An 18,998-nucleotide genomic window follows, 5' to 3' on the forward strand; every position below is an offset into this window, starting at 1 on the left:
TGTACCCCTGGGGATAAAAATATATGTTTATAAAAAATAAAAAATTAAAAAAAAAAGATTTCAAAACCTTTATATTTACTCTAAATACAAAATTCAAAATCTAAATTAAATGTCAAGACTAACAATAATGCCCAAATATTAACTGTGATTGTGATCGCATGACCTATGGGCAGTTTTTCCTTATATCTTAGAACTTCTGGATGTCCTTGGTCCCCTTTCACCTTTCATTACAGACATTTTTCTCCTTTGGTGCGCAAAACAGAAAAAGAATAAAACAGAAGGAGGAAGGAAGGGAGGGAGGAAAGGAGGATAAGAAAGAAAAGAAGGAGAGGAAGGGAGGGAGAGAGGAAGTGGGAGTGAGAAAGAAAGAAAATAAAGAAGAAAGGAAGAATGAGGGGAGAGGGAGGAAGGCAGACAGTCAGGTAGACAGACAGACCTAGCCTTCTTGGGGCTTCTCTTCTAGTGAGGGAAATAAACACGTGTGTGTGTGTGTGTGTGTGTGTGTGTGTGTGTGTGTGTGCATCTGCACAAGTATGTCTTGAGATAAGTCCTATGGTATCATAAATTGAAACTGGGATAAAGAGTGATGTGAAGGTCTCATCACAAATAAATTTCTTAGATTTATCATTTAAGCAGAAAAAGAAAAGGAATTAGTCATACACCTATATAGGTAGTTTCATTAGCCTGAGAGGATATCAAATACAAGGCTCCGAGGGGTGAATGTACAGGGAGGTTCTAGGAATGGAAAGTAACCCAGTAAGGGTTGAATGGATTGACTGAGAAGGTTTGTAAGAGAGGAGTTTAAGATCACACAGAGCCTGCCTACTTGGACCTAAAATAGAAGCATGGATCAAGATGGCCCACAACTTACAAAAGGATCCTAATCAGTCTTTTTATCCAAGAAGGAAATCCTTCAATACAGATATCATTCTGTCGAAGCAGCTCATCATAAAATATGTGGATGGATAACCATGACTTACAAAAAACAAATAGTGTGAAAGAGAAGGACTAAAAAAAAGAGATGAACATGAACCCACTTCTGAAATATTTGGTAATTTCTGAGAGACAATTTCATTCATTGGAAAAGGAAATATACTGCCGTGGGATGAAAATCAATTTTAAAATTGATCATCTCTGAATGTGGTATAACCGGCCATTGTGTTTCCCCTGACGTGATACCATATGAAGTACACGGTACCAGCTCTGAAGTACATTTGCTGTGAATATCAGACCTGGAGATAATCAAGCCTTGATCTCTAATTTCTAATTCACAAGGAACACAGAGGACAGGAAAATAATTTAATTTATACCATAAGGAGACAGTCAGACAAAAAAGACTTTATTTAAAGTTTGATTCAAACAAACCACGCTTGACAAGTTATTTTAAGGGTATCTGTTAAAAATTTTTAAATGGATTAAGTATTATAATGTTAATATGTATTTTTAAATTTTGATGGTGTAATAATAAGATTGTTATGTAAGAAAGTATACTTATTTCTTATCGATGAAAGTGGGATAATTAGGATTAACCTATAGTGAAATTACTAAAATACTTATTAAAAACAGAGACATTTCACCAAAATTTTAAAAAGTTTAAAATGATAAAGAATATACAATGAGATGATGATTATTAAAACTTGAGGGTTATTATTGAATATTAATTATTCTATTCTCTACTTTCATGCAATGTGTATTATCAAATCTTAGATGCTAGCCAATGTACTGGTAAAGAGGAAAAAGGACCAAGAATTACACTTTAGCACACCTTGGATTGTGAGATGCATTCCGACTTCAAGGATGTTAAGAGCTGAAATACAATGTGTCTATAGAATCAGTGAAATATAGGAAATTTGGAAAGATGAAATGAAGTTTTGGAAGTTACAAATGTATATAAGAAGTGGAGATGAGGGGTGCCTGGGTGGCTCAGATAGTTAAGCATCTGCCTTTGGCTCAGGTCATGATGTTCAGGTCCTGGGATCGAGCCCCACATCAGGCTGTCAGCTCGGTGGGAGTCTGCTTCTCCCTCTTTCTCTGCCTCTTCCCCTGCTTGTGCTCTCTCTTTCTCTCTCTCAAATGAATAAAATCTTTAAAAAAAAAAAAAAGTGGAGATGAGGTGGAAGTCAGAGAGGCAAATGACTCCATTTCTTTTAGAAGGGATTCTGCCTGATTAGAGGAGTAACTGTGCCTGTTCCTAATAAAGAAGGGAGGTTAATCCATATGTGTTTTGGTTTATGTATTCATCTGGGGAACTGGGACCAAGTGTATCACCCACATGACTCATTGTGGAGCTTGCAATGGGGCAGTTAGAAATTTCTATCCTAGTGGAATATGGTCGAGAGTGCCATGATTTCTACATTCTTGGCGGAGGAAAAACCCTAAGATAAGAAGTAACTTTCTTTGGAAGAATGCAAAAGTCTAGTAAGGCAGGCTATGCAACAAAGTTATAACTCACAGCATGAATATAATTTTTCTCTCATTTATGTTTTCTTTTTTTTTCTCTCTCTTTCTTTTTTGTGGAAGAACATTCTCTCTTCTTTAAGTCACTCCAGAGCAAAGACGAAGCTTCAAGAAACTAATGTCTCAAATACAAATATCTAGGTTACAGTGAAAATCCTGCTTGTAAGATATGTATATTTTCTCATAATAGAAACTGGAAAGTCTAGGTCTAGAAGGAAGGAAAGAGGTGGAATATGGTTCTTATTGAAAATTGGAAGTTAGATGATATTCTGGGCTAAGGGGACCAAGTGTAGGAGGAACTCAGAACTGGTCTTTGATGTGGGCTTTCTCCATACAAATCTAGTACCTAAGGACAACCCTAGATGTCAGAAAGGAGTTGGAGTCCCTAAACTGTTGATAGATACAAATGATTTATGCCTGAGTTAAGTCAGAGAAATCTAAAACAATATGGTTGGGATATTAACTTTTTTTCTGGGAAAATTTTATTTTTTAATTTTTTTTTAAGATTTACTTATTTCAGAGAGTGGGAGGAGGAGCAGAAGGAGAGGGAAAGAGTGAGAGAGAGAGAGAGAATCTCAAGCAGATTCCTGCTGAGTGCTAGTCTGATGCAGGCCTCAATCTCACTAACCTGAGATCATGATCTGATTCCAAATTAAGAGTTGGAGGCTTAACCAACTGAGCCACCCAGGAAGCTCCTTTCCTGGAAAATCTTGAAGGCAGGAGACAGGTTTACTACATATTTTGGTGGCAAAACCAGAGAGTACAATTGTGAGGGCATTGATTTTCACACCGAGAGATGGTTGGGTAAGTATTCAGAATTGGAGGGTGTTTAGACACCTGTGTGATGTGAGTCTAGAAGACCTAAGAAAAAAATAACTGGAATTATTCTCCAAGATGTCCCTAGTTGCAGAGGGAATCACTGCAAGCTACTGCTGGAAAGAAAGAAGCATCAAGGAATTAAAGGCAAAAGACCTACCAGGAAACCTGGAGAGAGCCATTGAAATGTACCACAAGAAAAAGAATCATCTCTAAACATCTAGCGCACTCAGTGAACGCAAAGCTAGCATATGATAACACAGGTTCAAGTAAGAACTCTCCCCTCTACCTTTTCCCCACTTTGATCTTAGTGGGAAATCTAAACAGCAAGGAGTGACTGGGGGGAAAGGTGAACACAGAGAGAACAAGGAGAAACCAGCTATGTCCTGATTTCCCACTAAATTCTACAGTGGATTAACTGGAATGGAAAGCAGATTTAGCGCAAGTAAGAATTAGTGGCTCAAGATGGCACTAGGATTGTCTGTTAGCTAAAACTCAAAAAATTCATGACTTTGTTAGAGTTTTTAATCCAGGGACATGGCAAAAGTAAGGTTGTGTTTTATGTTGTTAAGAATAATGTTTTTGTTGTTGTTTGTTTGTTTTGTATATTGTCAAATGTGGTTACTGCTTTTGTTTCCTCTAGAAGAAGCTCCAGATCTGCTCTTTTCCAGGGACAGAACCAAATAAGTGCAAGATGGCCTAGCCCAAATCAACACTAAGGTAAATTTCCTTTGGGTAAATGCATGTTCTCAGGTTGCATTTTCTGGACCACTAAAGTTAACTGGCATTCTCATGGAGCTAAAAACAGATTTTCTCTCCCTGCTCTCCTTCCTCAGATAGTAGGTTTGAAAAACACAACTTTACCTGAAAAACGTGGCCATGGGACTGCAACTGGCCTTATTCTCTGAATGAAGTAGTTATCAAGGTAATGCCCTAATAGTGTATCTCATTAATTCTCAGGACTTTTGAAAATTAAGGCACATCAGAGACTAAGCACTGAACTAACACAAAACCTCTGAGATCCCGAAGCTAATGAGAGACATCCTAAATGAAGTTGCTGAAGGAAAAAATTACCTTTCTCCAGGCATTAAAGAAGGATACATCTAGAGGAAACTGAGCAGAATAAAGAATTCAAGAGTATGAAATTTCTCTTTTCTCTTTTTTTAAAGATTTTATGTATTTATTTGACAGGCAGATATCACAAGTAGGCAGAGAGGCAGGCAGAGAGAGAGAAGAGGAAGCAGACTCCCTGCTGAGCAGAGAGCCTGATGTGGGGTTAGATCCCAACACCCTGGGATCATGACCTGAGCCGAAGCCAGATGCTTTAAACCACTGAGCCACCCAGACACCCCTGAAATTTCTTTGAACATTTAATTCATTATAGCAAAATAATTTTATCTGGGACTTTATTTTTAATCTTGATGTTTTTGCCTTTAATTTTCAGAGGATTTTAATCATTAGGCTTTTATTTTCCTCAGGAGTTTGATAGGATATTAAAATTTGTACCATCTCTGCATTGTTGGAATGTCTTCTATTGTTGGAATGTCTTCATGGATTAAAAATGTAATTGATAATTTAAAAATCAATAACATTTATTCTAGCTCTAGATGATGGAAGGGAAGAAGATTCTGGTGTTTAAACTAGAATTCTCCTTATTGAGTGGGTTAAGAGACTAGAACCATACATGAATTGTCATTTTGTCTCATTATAATCACTTTCGCCATTTGAGAAGTCACCTAGAGAATGAGGAAGTCATTGAGGGCAACAGAAATAAAAGCAGGAAAACAAATTGGAAGGCTGCTGCATAATCTCTGTAAAATGGGAACTGGAATTGAATGGAGTGAAGAGTGAGAAGAAATAGGGGCAGGGAGACATCTAGAATTGAAATTTGGTGAAAGGCTGGATTTTCGTGGTGATAGATAAAGGATAAGGAAGACTAAGAAGATGCCTGTATTTTTAGCTTGCGAAACTGGGTGGATGGTGATGTCATTTACTGAAATATAGATTATTAGATAGAAAGTTGGGTGGAGAGAAAGATAATTTGGTCAGTTTGAGACTTACTGAATTTAAGTTGTCTGAAGTATCTGTTGAGACTTTGGTGTGAAGCTCTCACCAAGAGTTTTTGGGTTTTGGATATAGAGGGCAGTTATTCAAGAGAAAGATTTATCTTGCTAATAACTTGGAATTTAAATAACTGAAATCATAGCAATAGATGAGTATCAGTCTAAAAGCATGAAATGACAAAATAAAGGAAGTCTCAGGTAGAATTACGAGGAAACAAATGTTTAAGAGAAGGGAAATGTAAAATTGTTAAAGCAAGCACGAGGAATGGCCAGATAAGTATACATTTCCCTTGTGGCTTGATAAAGATTCATCTCCAATTTCTCCCCAAATGCTCCTGCAAAGTCCCCTCTTAGTTATTTCCTAAACTCTAGAAAGGATTTCTTTAGCTATTTCATGAAGGATATGAATCAACCTAAAACTTAGTTGCCCTGTGTTTTATGTGACCTATTCTTTGATTAATTTATCTAACCCCTCCTCCCATTAAGGCAATCTCCTAGAAAGCAGAGACAGGGTCTCCATCATCATCACTAAACCTTTCCTGTCTTGTGTTTTAGAGATTACACAGTACTTTTATATTCACTGCCTAATTTGCCAGTCCCAAACACACTCAAAGCAGTCAGAATAGTGATTCAAATCATGTCAACAGCAAATGTTCTGTTCTGTTTTGTTTTGTTTTATATTAAGATTGTACTAAAGCTACTGTGGATGCAGAAATGACTTCCCAGTCTGCTTTTGAGATATGAAGTCCTACTGGGGACTAAGACATGTACATATTGGTTATGATAAAGCCAAAAATTGGAATAATGCTGTAACAAAAAAATAGTAAGAACAGAGAAGGATTCAGATTCAACACCAACCACTATGTCACAGGCATTATCAAGGCTTTCCATAAACTATTTAAGTTAATGCTCACAACAATTCCAGAAGAAAGATACTGCTATCTTCAGTCCATATAGATGAGAAAATATGAATTAGGAAATGAAAAAAGAAGTCATCCAAAATCACATCACATAACTAGTTAGCAGAGTAGTTCTACCATAACCCATTTGTACTGGCCCCAAATATGCCATGTCTTCTATTTATACAAAAGTGCAAAGGTCCTGCCTCCTCAAATTCTCTGAACTACTGAGCATTTAACAGATGTTCATTTATTTAAAATTATGCAGGTTTCTGAAATTGAAACAAGAACCCTATTTAAAGACATTTTATAAGCCTGTTCTATTTCTACTCTCTCTGAATTAATTGTACATAATTAGTGGGTGGGGAAACAACTACCAACAGGTGCTTTATTTTCCCTTTACTGATAAGGTTATGCATCTAGATTGTTTAAAAGTACTTAGCTTCATCTGTCTTGTGGGTGGGGACTGAACTAAAAAAGAACACTGGGATCTAAATCTTACAAAGATCAAAACTTATAAGAGCAAACCCTAGTAAGCTTCAAATTAGTATTCTCAACCTTAGAATTTATATAAGCTATTAGACAAATTTATTTAATAGACAAGGCAGGCTATTTCCTTAAGTCAGGCCATTGTTCTGTGGAACTCAAAACTTTAAAATGAATTTGCTTGGATTTATTATCAGAATTTTAGGATTGTAACAGAATTTTTTGTAATGTTATCCAAACTTCTCTTTTGTACATGGAGTTAACAAAATACACTGTTTGTTTGTTTGTTTGTTTTGGTTCAGTTTGTTTGCTTTTTATAGGATTAAGGAAAATGATGTATTACAACATACTATCTTCTTTGCTTTATATTTTCCTAAATATCAGCTGAATAGATATAGACAGGCATAGAAAATATTTCCCAACAGATGAATAAAGCTCAAATAAAAAATTACTTGCAAGACTCATGAGTTCAGATTCTACTTATACTTAGGATATAGAAAGCTGCAAGATAATGTCCTTACCAGTCTAACAATGAGAAAAATCCAAATAATCCAACAATTTATAATTTTTTTAGCTCTGTCATAGATTACAAGTCAACCAAGTCAACCCAAATAAACTGAATTCTAAAGAGTTATAAGGTCCTAAGCAGACATGGGACCTGGGACATTTTTATCTGTGGCAGTAACTGATATAACAGAAGCAGATAAGAAGAAAGCCCCTTAACTTTAGAGTGTTCATAAAAGCTTGGTGCAGAGTCCTAGAAACAAAGCTCTTTTCAATAAGCATCTACCAGGTGGTCAGAAAAAATATCAGAGGTGGTGGCAGGAGATTGTAGAAAGCTCTGTCAATGTCATAGACATACAGACATATTTGGCTATACTGGAAAATAGGCACAAAACACACCTACATATAAATTTTAAAAACAAAACAAATTTAAAACATAGAGAAGGAACACTGAACATACTTTCCTCAAGTACAAGGGAAAGATCTATTGCTTCTAATGGAAAAGTAAAAACAAAATCTGTTGAGGGGTAGGAATCTTCCTGTGTACCTCCAGGAATTAGGCAAAGGTTTTATGACTTCTGAGGAGATGTGTATAAGCAACAAACTATTGATACCAGGATAATACACTAGCACAAAACAGAAGTCTGCCACTATTGAGGGGAAGAAAGGAAACTCTCCAGCCACAGATATAAGGCAATGTTTAGATGCTATGGGTATGTAGGGATAGAAGCACTGAGAGGTCCTAACTCTAAAATCCAGGTGTACAGGCCCTATTTTAGAGTGAGGTTGGGCCAAGAGAACTGAGAACACTCACTGTTTCCACCGTAGGCTTATCACTAATTAATAATCCACAACAGTCTACCACTGGAGGAGGGGCAAAAGCATGGAAAGCATTGAGTCAGAGAAGCAGAGACTTCTGAAATCTGAAAATGGTACAAGAACACAGAAAAATGTGTCAACACTCCAAGTCCCACCTAACCAAAAAGAAATAGCAAATCTCCACAAGAGGAATTCAAAGCCTGTGGAAACTGGACAAACTCAAACCTTACTCCACTATTGACTAGATTTACTAAACCTTCCATTCTATCCTGAAAGAAGAGGTGTGTCCATTTCTGGCATAAATATTATTCTTTGTAATTTCAATGATTTTTCACTATATACTGTCTGGCATTCAATCACTAATCATGTGACATTCTGAAAGGCAAAAAGAGGGAAAAAAATCCATTGTTAATTGATAATACAATCAACAAATTCTGACTCAGAAATGAACTACATGTTTGAACTGAGCTATTACATAAAGACTTGTATAACAGTCTAAAATATAAGCAGACAGGGAATTTCAGCAGAGATAGAGCAACTATAAAATACAGCTAAATGGAAAAGCCAGATAGGAAAACCATGATATCAGAAATATGTTTTCCTGAAGACAGAATTAGTGAACTCTACTATCCATAATGAAAATATTAACTATCCATAATAAAAAACAAAAAGAAAATTGAGTAGGAATAATTGGATCATCAGGAGACATAGGAAATTATCAAACAACCTAAAACAATGTAAGTGGACTTCTGCAAAAAGAAGAAATCGACTGAAGGAATATTTGAACAGTTAACAGTAGGAATTTTCTGAAATTACTGAAATGTAATAAAATACACATTTAAGAAGCTGAGATAATTATAATCAGACAACATTAAAAAATAAAGAAAAAAGCAAATGCATCATAGCTAAGTTACTGAAATCCAAAGGTGGAGAGAAAAAATTAAAGGGAGCCAGAGAAGAAAAAACTTACATATGGAACAATGAATAACTATAAAAGACATTTCACAAGAGCTATGAAATCCAGAAGACAATAGTTCAATACTTTTAAAGTACTGAAAGAAAAAAAAATCTCTACACAAGAAAAATCTTTTTTGGAAAATGACAAAATCAAGAAACTTTACGGCAAGTAAAAATGTGATTATTCATTACTAGCATTCTTAACAATAGGAATTGTTAAAGGAAGTTCTTTATTCAGAAGTATAATAGCAATAGAAATTTTGATCTACGCAAAGGGAGAACACCAAAAATAGTAAAAATTATTCTACTTTTTTAAGAGATATCTGCCTCTAAGGTAAAAGTTGTTAAAATATACCATCAGCTTTATAATATGTATATATAGACAAACTATACACAAAACAAGCTATAACAGGAGTCACACAAAGGATGGGAGAAATGAAACAGTGTTTCCTTTAAAGTCCTTTTGCTATACAAAAAAACAATATAATTACTATCTGAATTCAGAGTATGATATGTTAGGTAAATATATTATAAATCTTAGAGCAACCACTAAAACAAATAAAAAAACATGATAAGTCAATTGTAGAGATAAAATTAAATCATATAAGTAATAACTAACAGAAGATAGGAGGAGAGTATTAAAAAGTATGAAGAACAAATAATTAGAAAGATGGTGAATTTAAATCCAATGGTTTAAGTAATAATACTCAATGTAAATCACACAAACACTCCAATTAGAAGACAGAGATTGTCAGATGGTATTAAAAAAAAAAAAAAGCATGATCTAAATCTGTACTGGCTCCAAGAAACCTGTTACTTTAATTATTAAGACATAAACAGTGTATAAGGAAAAAAATAGGCTATAAGGGAAAGGGTTAGAAAATATATACAATTGAGATATAAATTTTAAAAAGCCAATGTGACAATAGAAATATCAAGGTAGTAATATTATCTGGAATATAACATGATAAAGAAGCCAATGTCATCATGAAGACATTATAATCCTTTTGTATTTATCCAACTATAGAATTTCAGGAACATAAAAACAAACACTGATACAAATGAAAAGTAGACAAAATTGTAATTATAATTAAATATTCAATATTCAATTCAATATTCAATTCAATTCAATATTCCTTTCTTAATATTTGATGGAAAAAATAGACAGACTATCTTCTAGTTTATCAATAATCTGAAAAACCTTATCAAGAAATTTGACCTAATTGACATTTAAAAGACATGCCACCTATCTATAAGTGTACATGGAATACTGACAAAGAGAGAAGACAGATATCCTGTGTCATAAAAACAAACTGTAAAAAATTTTAAATAATTGAAATAATATAAACCACCTTCTTTCATTAGAATTTAATTAAACCAAACATCAATAACAGAAAGGCATCTGGAAAACATCCAAATATTTGGAAACACAAAAGAAATAACACCAACTCCACACAATTTTCTTCCTAAAAATAGAAGAGGAAGGAACATTTTCCAATTATTTTTATGATGCCAACATTACCCTGATTCCAAAACCAGCCTGAAACAGTAAGAAAAAGTAAACTGCACTCAGATATCCCTAAGAAACATGTAACAATAACCTATAATAAGATATTTGTAAATCAAAAGGAAATATAAAAAGGATAATTCCTGATGAGCAAATACTGTTATTTAAGAAAGCAGGGCATTAAAAAAAAAATCAATGAAATTCACCATATTAACTGACTAAAAAGAGAAAACCTATATGATCACCTTAATAAATGCAGAAAAGGCTTTTATTGTTATACACTATTCATTTCTGATAAAAACTCTATGGAGGCTAAAAATGAAAGGGAAATTTCTCCACGATAAAGAATATCTAGGGGCACCTGGGTGACTCATTGGGTTAAGCCTCTGCTTTCGGCCCAGGTCATGATCTCAGGGTCCTGGGATGGAGCCCCACATCGGGCTCTCTGCTCAGCAGGGAGCCTGCTTCCCCCTGCCTCTCTGTTTACCTCTTGGCCTAGTTGTTATCTCTTCTCTCTGTCAAATAAATAAATAAAATCTTACCAAAAAGATCTATTAAAAATTCTGCAACTAATATATTTAATGATGAAAAACTATGTGTTTTTTCCCTAAGATTGGGAAAAATGAAAGAATGTATCTTCTCATCACTGCCATTAGGTATCACTGAAAGGTCATGGCCAGCACAATAAAACAAGGGGAAAACAAAACAAAACAAAACAAAGATTAGTAAGACAAAATCTAAATTTTCATTTATTGTATGGTATGATTAAAACTCTGAGATCTACAAAAAAGAAAAAGGAAAAAGCTATTGGATCCAGTGAGTTTAGCAGTTAACAAAATAAAAATTAATATATTCAAGAGCATCAAACCATAAATACTTAAGAATAAATACAAGAAAATATGGGCAATATTTGTATACTGAAAACTACAAAACATCAATCAGAGAAATTTTAAAAAGATATAAAATAATTTAAAGATATACCATGATCAAAGATCAGAAGGCTCTTTACTTTGAAATTTAAATTCTTTCCAAATTGATCTATAGATTCAAAATAATTCAAATCATAATCCTCACTGGTTTTCTTTTTTGTAGGAACTGACAAATTTATTCCAAAACTTATATGAAAATGCTAGTGATCCTAAGTAGGCAAAATAATATTGAAATGGGAAAACTTATATTGCTCAACGCCAGGTAGTTTTCAAGAGAATGTGTTATTACTATAAAAATATATATCAATGAAACAGAATAGAAAGCATAAAAACAGACCCTTACATATGTTTTAGAGAGATGCCAAAGCAAGTCAATGGAAAAAGAATACTTTTCAATAAAAGATACTGGAACACTTGGACAGTGTATCCAATATAGTGAAATATTCTTAAACCATTTCTCTTACTATCTTAAAAAACAACTTGAAATAGATTACAGGTCTAAAATATAAGTAAAATTTTAAAAAAACAACAACTCCTAGAAGAAAACAGAGGAGAAAATATGACTTAAGATCAGACAAAATTTCTTAGGACATAAAAAGCACTAATCATAGAAGAAATAGATATACTGGGCTTCATCAAAATTAAGATAATTTGCTCTTTAAAAGACATATGAAAATGTAAATACAAGCCAAATTGGAGGGAAGTATTTGCAAAGACATGTCTTAAAAAAAAAAAAAAACTTGTATACATATCTTCAAAAAGACTCTTAGGACCAAATGAACTACTCAATAAACAAATGGGTCACAGATAAGGATCTGAAAAAGATAGGCACAGGAGACAAACAAGGTTATTTGGTTTTTTCCCCTTGGGGGATTTGTTTTGTTTAATTTGGATTTAAATTGCAGTTAGTTAACATACAATGTAACATTAGTCTCAGGTGTACAGTACAATGATTCAACATTCACATATCACACACAGGGCTCATCACAAGTGCCTCCTTAATCCCCATCACCTCCTCAACCCACCCTCCCACCCACCTCTCCTCTGGTAACCATCAGTTTGTTCTCTATAGTTAAGACAGTCAGAGAAAGACTGTCAAAGTACTGTATGATTTCACTCATATGAGGAATTTAGGAAAAAAACAAATTATGGGGGAAGAAAAAAGACAGGAAAACCAAGACACAGACTACTAACTATATAGAAAAAAGAAGCTTATTTGAAGAGATGCTCAACATCATTTGGCACCAGGAAAATGCAAATTTAATTAATTAAAACAAAACCTAATAGAATGACTAAACGGAAAAGAAAAGACAATACAACGTGTTAACAAACAGGTAGAGCAGTTGGCCATTTCATACACGCTAATAGGAATGGAACTTATAAAAGCCAATTTAGAAAATAGTTTGGCAAGTTTTCATAAAGTTAAATCCTAAAATGTAACAAACCCACTCCTCAGTATGTACACATGAGATAGGAGAACATATGTCTACACAAAGTATTCAATACAACATTTATATCGGTTTTATTCATAAGAGGCAAAAACTGCAAAAAACAAAAACAAAAACAAAAAATCTCCAAACCTAAATGTCCACCAACTGGTTAATGGATAAACAAATTTTGATTTATCCTTACAAGGCAATACTACTCATCATTTTAAAAGGATTCAATTGATATATGTAATCTATTCATATCAAAATAATTATGCTGAATGAAAGAAGTTACCACAAAAGTCTATATAACGTGTGATTTCATTTATATAGCATGTTGAAGAAGGCAAAATTATGTCTCTATGTAAGAAATAAGATCAAAAGGGGTGCCTGGGTGGCTCAGTGGGTTAAAGCCTCTGCCTTTGGCTCAGGTCATAATCCCAGGGTCCTGGGATCAAGCCCCTCATCAGGCTCTCTGCTCAGCAGGGAGTCCACTTCCTCCTCTCTTTCTCTCTGCCTCTCTGCCTGCTTGTGATCTCTGTCTGTCAAATAAATAAATAAAATCTAAAAAAAAAAAAAAAGTGGCAAAACAGATCTATGGAGTGATGTAAATATTTTGAGCATTTATATTTATTTTTATATATTCTAAATATTCTATATGTTGATTATGATGGTGGTGATTGTTTATGCTTCTCAAACTTTTTGAACTGAACATTTACTTAAAAAAGGGTGAATTTAAAGATTTAATTTATACCTTAATACAAATGACTTGTGAAAAAAGACCCATAGTTTCAAGTGTTTATCTTCTTTTATCTAGCTGTCTGGCCCTAAAAAAAATATTACTTAAAAAATGCCTTCAAATCTTAGATTCCTCCCCAATAAAACAATAGCAATTAAATTAACCCTTACTCATAAACCAGATTAATTAAATGCATTTGGGTAATTTTTAACTCATTGATTAAAGATTTTTATCCAAAATTTCCACAATCCCTCTGTACTTCAGGGACATCTGTAAATGAAATATCTTGAGGATATATCCTTAATTGATGAATTATTAGGATCAACTAGAATATGAAAAGTGCATATCTCAACAATTAGATATCCCCCCCAAAACCATGCTCTTCTGTAAAGATGTCTTTTTCAAACGTTAAACCACAATCTTGTTTTGAATAGAAAGTGTCCAGAGTTTAGCTAATTCTGTACCTTTTTAGTTTTGAGTTGTTCCACAAAAACATATTGAGAGAATGAGAAATTGTATATAAAGAAAATGCAAAAATCAGTCTTAATCTGCTTTCTAATAGTGAATTTTATTTACATATGGAGTCACATAGATGATTCAAAAGTTGTTCACTGTCTACAAATACAAAAAGAAATAAAACATTCAATACAACTCAGAATGATAACTGAGAACTGGCATATTTTTTCTGAGGGTAAATTTGTACTTTATGGTTACTCGTGGATCAAAATGTAGAATTTTCTGTGAGGGGCTAAAATCATAGCATCCTATCAAAGGTATTTTTTAATGTAAAAGAAAGTCAAAATCCGTCCTTCAGGTAAAACAACCCAGTGATAAAGAATTGTGTGTTTCTTCTCTGCCTCTTTTCCACATAGTGCAGTGTCTAACACATATAATGTACTCAAACTCTATTAATGGTCTTTAACTAATAAGAATCCTGAAAAGTATGAACTTTAAAATAATTATTAATCATTTACTAACTTCACATTGACAAATCTCAAGCAGAAGCCTGACAGTTCTACTTAAGGGCATATGATAGCAACAGCCTGCATTTGTAGACAAAATTAAAATGCAGGTTTGTTTTTTTTTTTAAGATTTTATTTATTTATTTGACAGAGACAGGAAGAGAGGGAATACAAGCAGGGGGAGTGGGAGAAGGAGAAGCAGGCTTCCCACAGAGCACGAAGCCCGATGCGGGGCTTAATCCCAGGACTCTGGGATCATGACCTGAGCTGAAGGCAGATGCTCAACCAACTAAGCCACCCAGGTGCCTCAAAATGCAGTTTTTAATAATACTATATTGCGTATTTGAAACTTGCTAAAAGAGTAGATCTTAAAAGTGTTCATCACAAGAAAAAAATAATGCTGACAAGTATTAACTAGATTTATTTTGGTGATCATTTTGTAACATGTACAAATATTGAATCCTTACCTTATACACCTAAGACTAATACGGTGTTGTCTATGATACCCTAACTTTTAAAAAAGCATTTTTGATATACTAGAGCTTTAGATAAGACTGTGATGTTTAAATTTGATAATGGTAATAATTTCTGAACATTAACTCTCTTAAAAGATCTGAAAGTATCCTAAATTTAAATTGCTCTTATGGTAATTTTCCTAATTCATGGAATTTGCAAGACTGTTTTTAACATGGTTAATGACACCAATTTCTAATTAATATATTACATTTGTTTTTTGGGTTTAAGTGTCATGTCATATATATATATTTTTTTCCGTTAGTCACCATACAGTACATTGCTAGTTTTTCATGTATTACATTTGATGTAAAGCAGACAATTCAGCACAATCACTTATCCAGTCTCATAAACGTCAATCTGAACTCACCCTTGTCATCTCCCTTTCCAAACAATCATTCAATTCTAATTTCACTAGCTATGTATTTCTCAAATATTTTTCCTCCTCTCTGTTCCTATCACGCTCTTATTACCTTTCACATGATCCCTGCCAAGGTTCTGATGGCTTCCAGGCTTGTTCATTTCAAAACCATTCTCTATACTCCTCCAGAATTCTTTCTGTCATCTAAAATTTGCCACCTGACTCTCCCACTGATTATGGTTCGAAATTAACTACGAATTCATATTGTTGACCTTAATTTACTTTGCAGTTTTTTCTTGATCTGGCCCTGCTTATTGCTAACCTCATTACTAGTTTCTCTCTGCACTGAGAAATAGCCTCCAGCACGTGTGTTATAAACTATACTTTGCACAAAGTCTATTGCTTTTTGGCTGTCTGCCACTGCTCATACTATTCTCCTTCCTGGAACATCTTTCTTCTCCAGTTCATAATCTTTTACTGATTGTTTAAGACTTTTTAAGCATTATCTTCTCCAAAATTCCCTTCTTAGCCATGGTCACCAAGTTTTGATTAGATATTTTATCTCTGTGCTTCCATAACACTCTGTGCATGTCTCTATCATTACACTTTCCTTATAGTACAATCATCTTTTTATTTCTCCTTTCCTCTTTATATTGGAACCTCATGATTAGAGATTTTGCCTTACTAGCCTTATACCTACAGTGTCTAGAATAGTGTTTGGCACATGACAGGAATGCAGTAAACACTTGTTCAATGGAGGAATTAATGCATATTTAAACCACCCATTGTCAGCTGCTTAGGGAATTAATTTGCTTTGCATTTTATTTTATGAATTTCTTTTAACTAGAACACATAAAATGAGTGACATTTAGATATCTAGGACAACACAATAGACTATACTGACTTTTAGTTCCTACAATACCCTTCTAGTACAGTAAGACAGCAATTATATTTAATTATAGATGATAAACTAGAATAACAACAATAATCTATATTTATGTAAGAAATTAAATTTTAAATACTAGAGCATCAATGAGAATGTTAATGTTTACTTTGGATAAAAGTAATAATTAATTGAATTAAAATTAATTATTTGATTAATTACCTACTTTCCTTGACTCTAAATTGTTCTTCTGATGATGTGCCTTCTTAATTTCTGAAAGTAGCTTTTTTGTACAGCAAAGAAAATAAAAACGGGAAAAATGTGTATAAAAACCCTAAATCTGCCCCTAATTCATAAGTTTTTATACCACCTCACAAAAATTGTGTTATTCAAGGTCAAATTTTATTTATGAAGAAGAAAACTGCTGCAAGCAATTTTTAAAGGTACAAATTAGTTATAGCATGTGCTGTGTTAATTACATCTAAAAATATTCCCAGAGTTTTTTTTTTTTTTCATCAGCACTTAAACATCTGTTGGTATATGCAAAGATTCTCTTGGATTCTACAATAAATTAAATGATGTTTTCCTTGAAGAGAGTCTAGAATATGACAATACGCTTACTAAGATAATTGTCTAAAAAGCCAACTGCTTTGGTATTAACCAATAAACATTTGAAATTTGTGGGTCTTTTCTCCTGACATAAATATGCATTCTTAAAAAGCCTATGAATGAAAAATAAATATTATCAATAGAAAACCTATAGAAATAATAATAGAATAAAATAGAAAAAACGATGTTCAATCTTAATATCAACAACTCATAGACTGACCAAAACTTTTATGTAGCACTAATAAGCAATGGATTATGTTACAATCATCATAACATATAATTTATGCAACAAACAGCTCCTCAATATTCACTACTGCCAGACCATATGCTAAGCAATGAAAAAACAGAAGCAATTCCCTTGTGATCCTTGTGTAAGGAAACTCAAGAGTCTTTGCAGACCAAGAGTCAAGAGAAATAATTTTGAAGAACATTAAAATTAACTCAGCCAAAACAATATAAGTATTCAGAGCAAGTGAAAAAAGAAAAGTATATAAAAATGGGAAAATATTATAAAACTATAAACCATAATGTATTAAAAATAAAATATTTCTAAAGTTAGTCTTAGACCAAATATATAAACAGAATGATCAATGTATAGTATATCAATTTTCTGGGAGTAACCTTCCTGTTTTTGAGGCAGGCATGCTTAAAAGTCAAATAGGCACCTCGTGTAGGGCTGAGAAATTCTTGTAAAAGCCTATGCTCTTCTTGGTGTATCTGAGACCCTAAATTTCAGCCTTAAAGATATACTACCTTGGGACAAACACAATGTAGTTCAAATAGACTTGTAAAATATATATACACAGGGAAGAGGGAAGAGGCAAGGAAGAGCATTACATATTTGTCTTACAGAATCCTTTTTTTTTTTCCCCTTCAATGTAAAATGCCAGAGTGAGCCCTAGCCCCTAACAGAATAGCTTCATAGTGGTAAAAGGAAAAATAGACTCTTGGTTTTGTGTGTTATTATTGGCTCTATTCTAACCTTCAAAAAGGTATCATACATTCATACAATTTGTCAGGTTTCAGTTTGAATAAGCTGTTGACTTAGACCATGTATTGAAGTTCTGGTAGGAATTTCAAGCTCTGACTGCTTTATATTTTGTGTTAATTCTGCCATGAAGTTGTCATCATGTATCTGATTTGTGGAAATTATGTTAGTTTCTTCTTTTTTGTACCTATATGGAAATTTTTGAAGAAACTCTGGAAAAGCTGAATTGGAGTTTATTCAGCAGAAATCATTTTGAACTTGAGGAGATACTAGCATTTTTCATTGCCTTTTTCATTATGTCCATATTCTTACAATATTTTATCTGCCATTAATAAAGGTCTTACAATCTTCGACTGGTTGTTGGTTTGTCTATTTATACTTTATTTTGTCCATTTTATGAAGCTATCTTTTTAGGTACATAATATTTAAAATTATTTTATCTGTCTTGTGGATTTAATCTTCTATCATTATGAAACATCCCTATATATCTTTTCATTTCTCTTTATTTCTAATAAGAAATTTATCATAACTCTTGATTCTATTAATTTTTCACCAATTTTGAAAAATTTTCAGTCATTATCTATTCAGTTATTGTGTCTGCACCACTGTCTCTCTCCTCCCCTTCTGGGATTTCCAATTACATGCATTTTGACATTTATTTTATGTCTTATATATATTTTATGCTTTTTTCATGCTTATATTTCATGTTTTTCTACTCTTTTCTCTCTGTATCCATCAATCTAGTTACTTTCTATAACTCTATTTCCTATAACTCTAGCTCTAAGTATTTTCCAAAGAAATTAATTCAAATCCCATATGTAATTTTAAATTCCTTATTAACTACCTTTTAAAAAGTAAAAAAGAAAGAGCTGAAATTAATCTTGGTAACATATTTAAACTAAAACAGTTTCATTTTAATATTTAACAATGTAACAATAGGATGTTTTATTTATTTATTTATTTATTTATTTATTTTTTTTGGTGTGTGTACTTGGTCTTTGAAATCCAATGTGTACTTTACTGTTATAGCACATCTCAGTTTGGACTAACTAACCATTCTCCAAGTCCTAAACAGGCAC

This window comes from Mustela nigripes, chromosome 2 (assembly GCF_022355385.1).
Source record: "Mustela nigripes isolate SB6536 chromosome 2, MUSNIG.SB6536, whole genome shotgun sequence".
NCBI lineage: Eukaryota > Metazoa > Chordata > Mammalia > Carnivora > Mustelidae > Mustela > Mustela nigripes.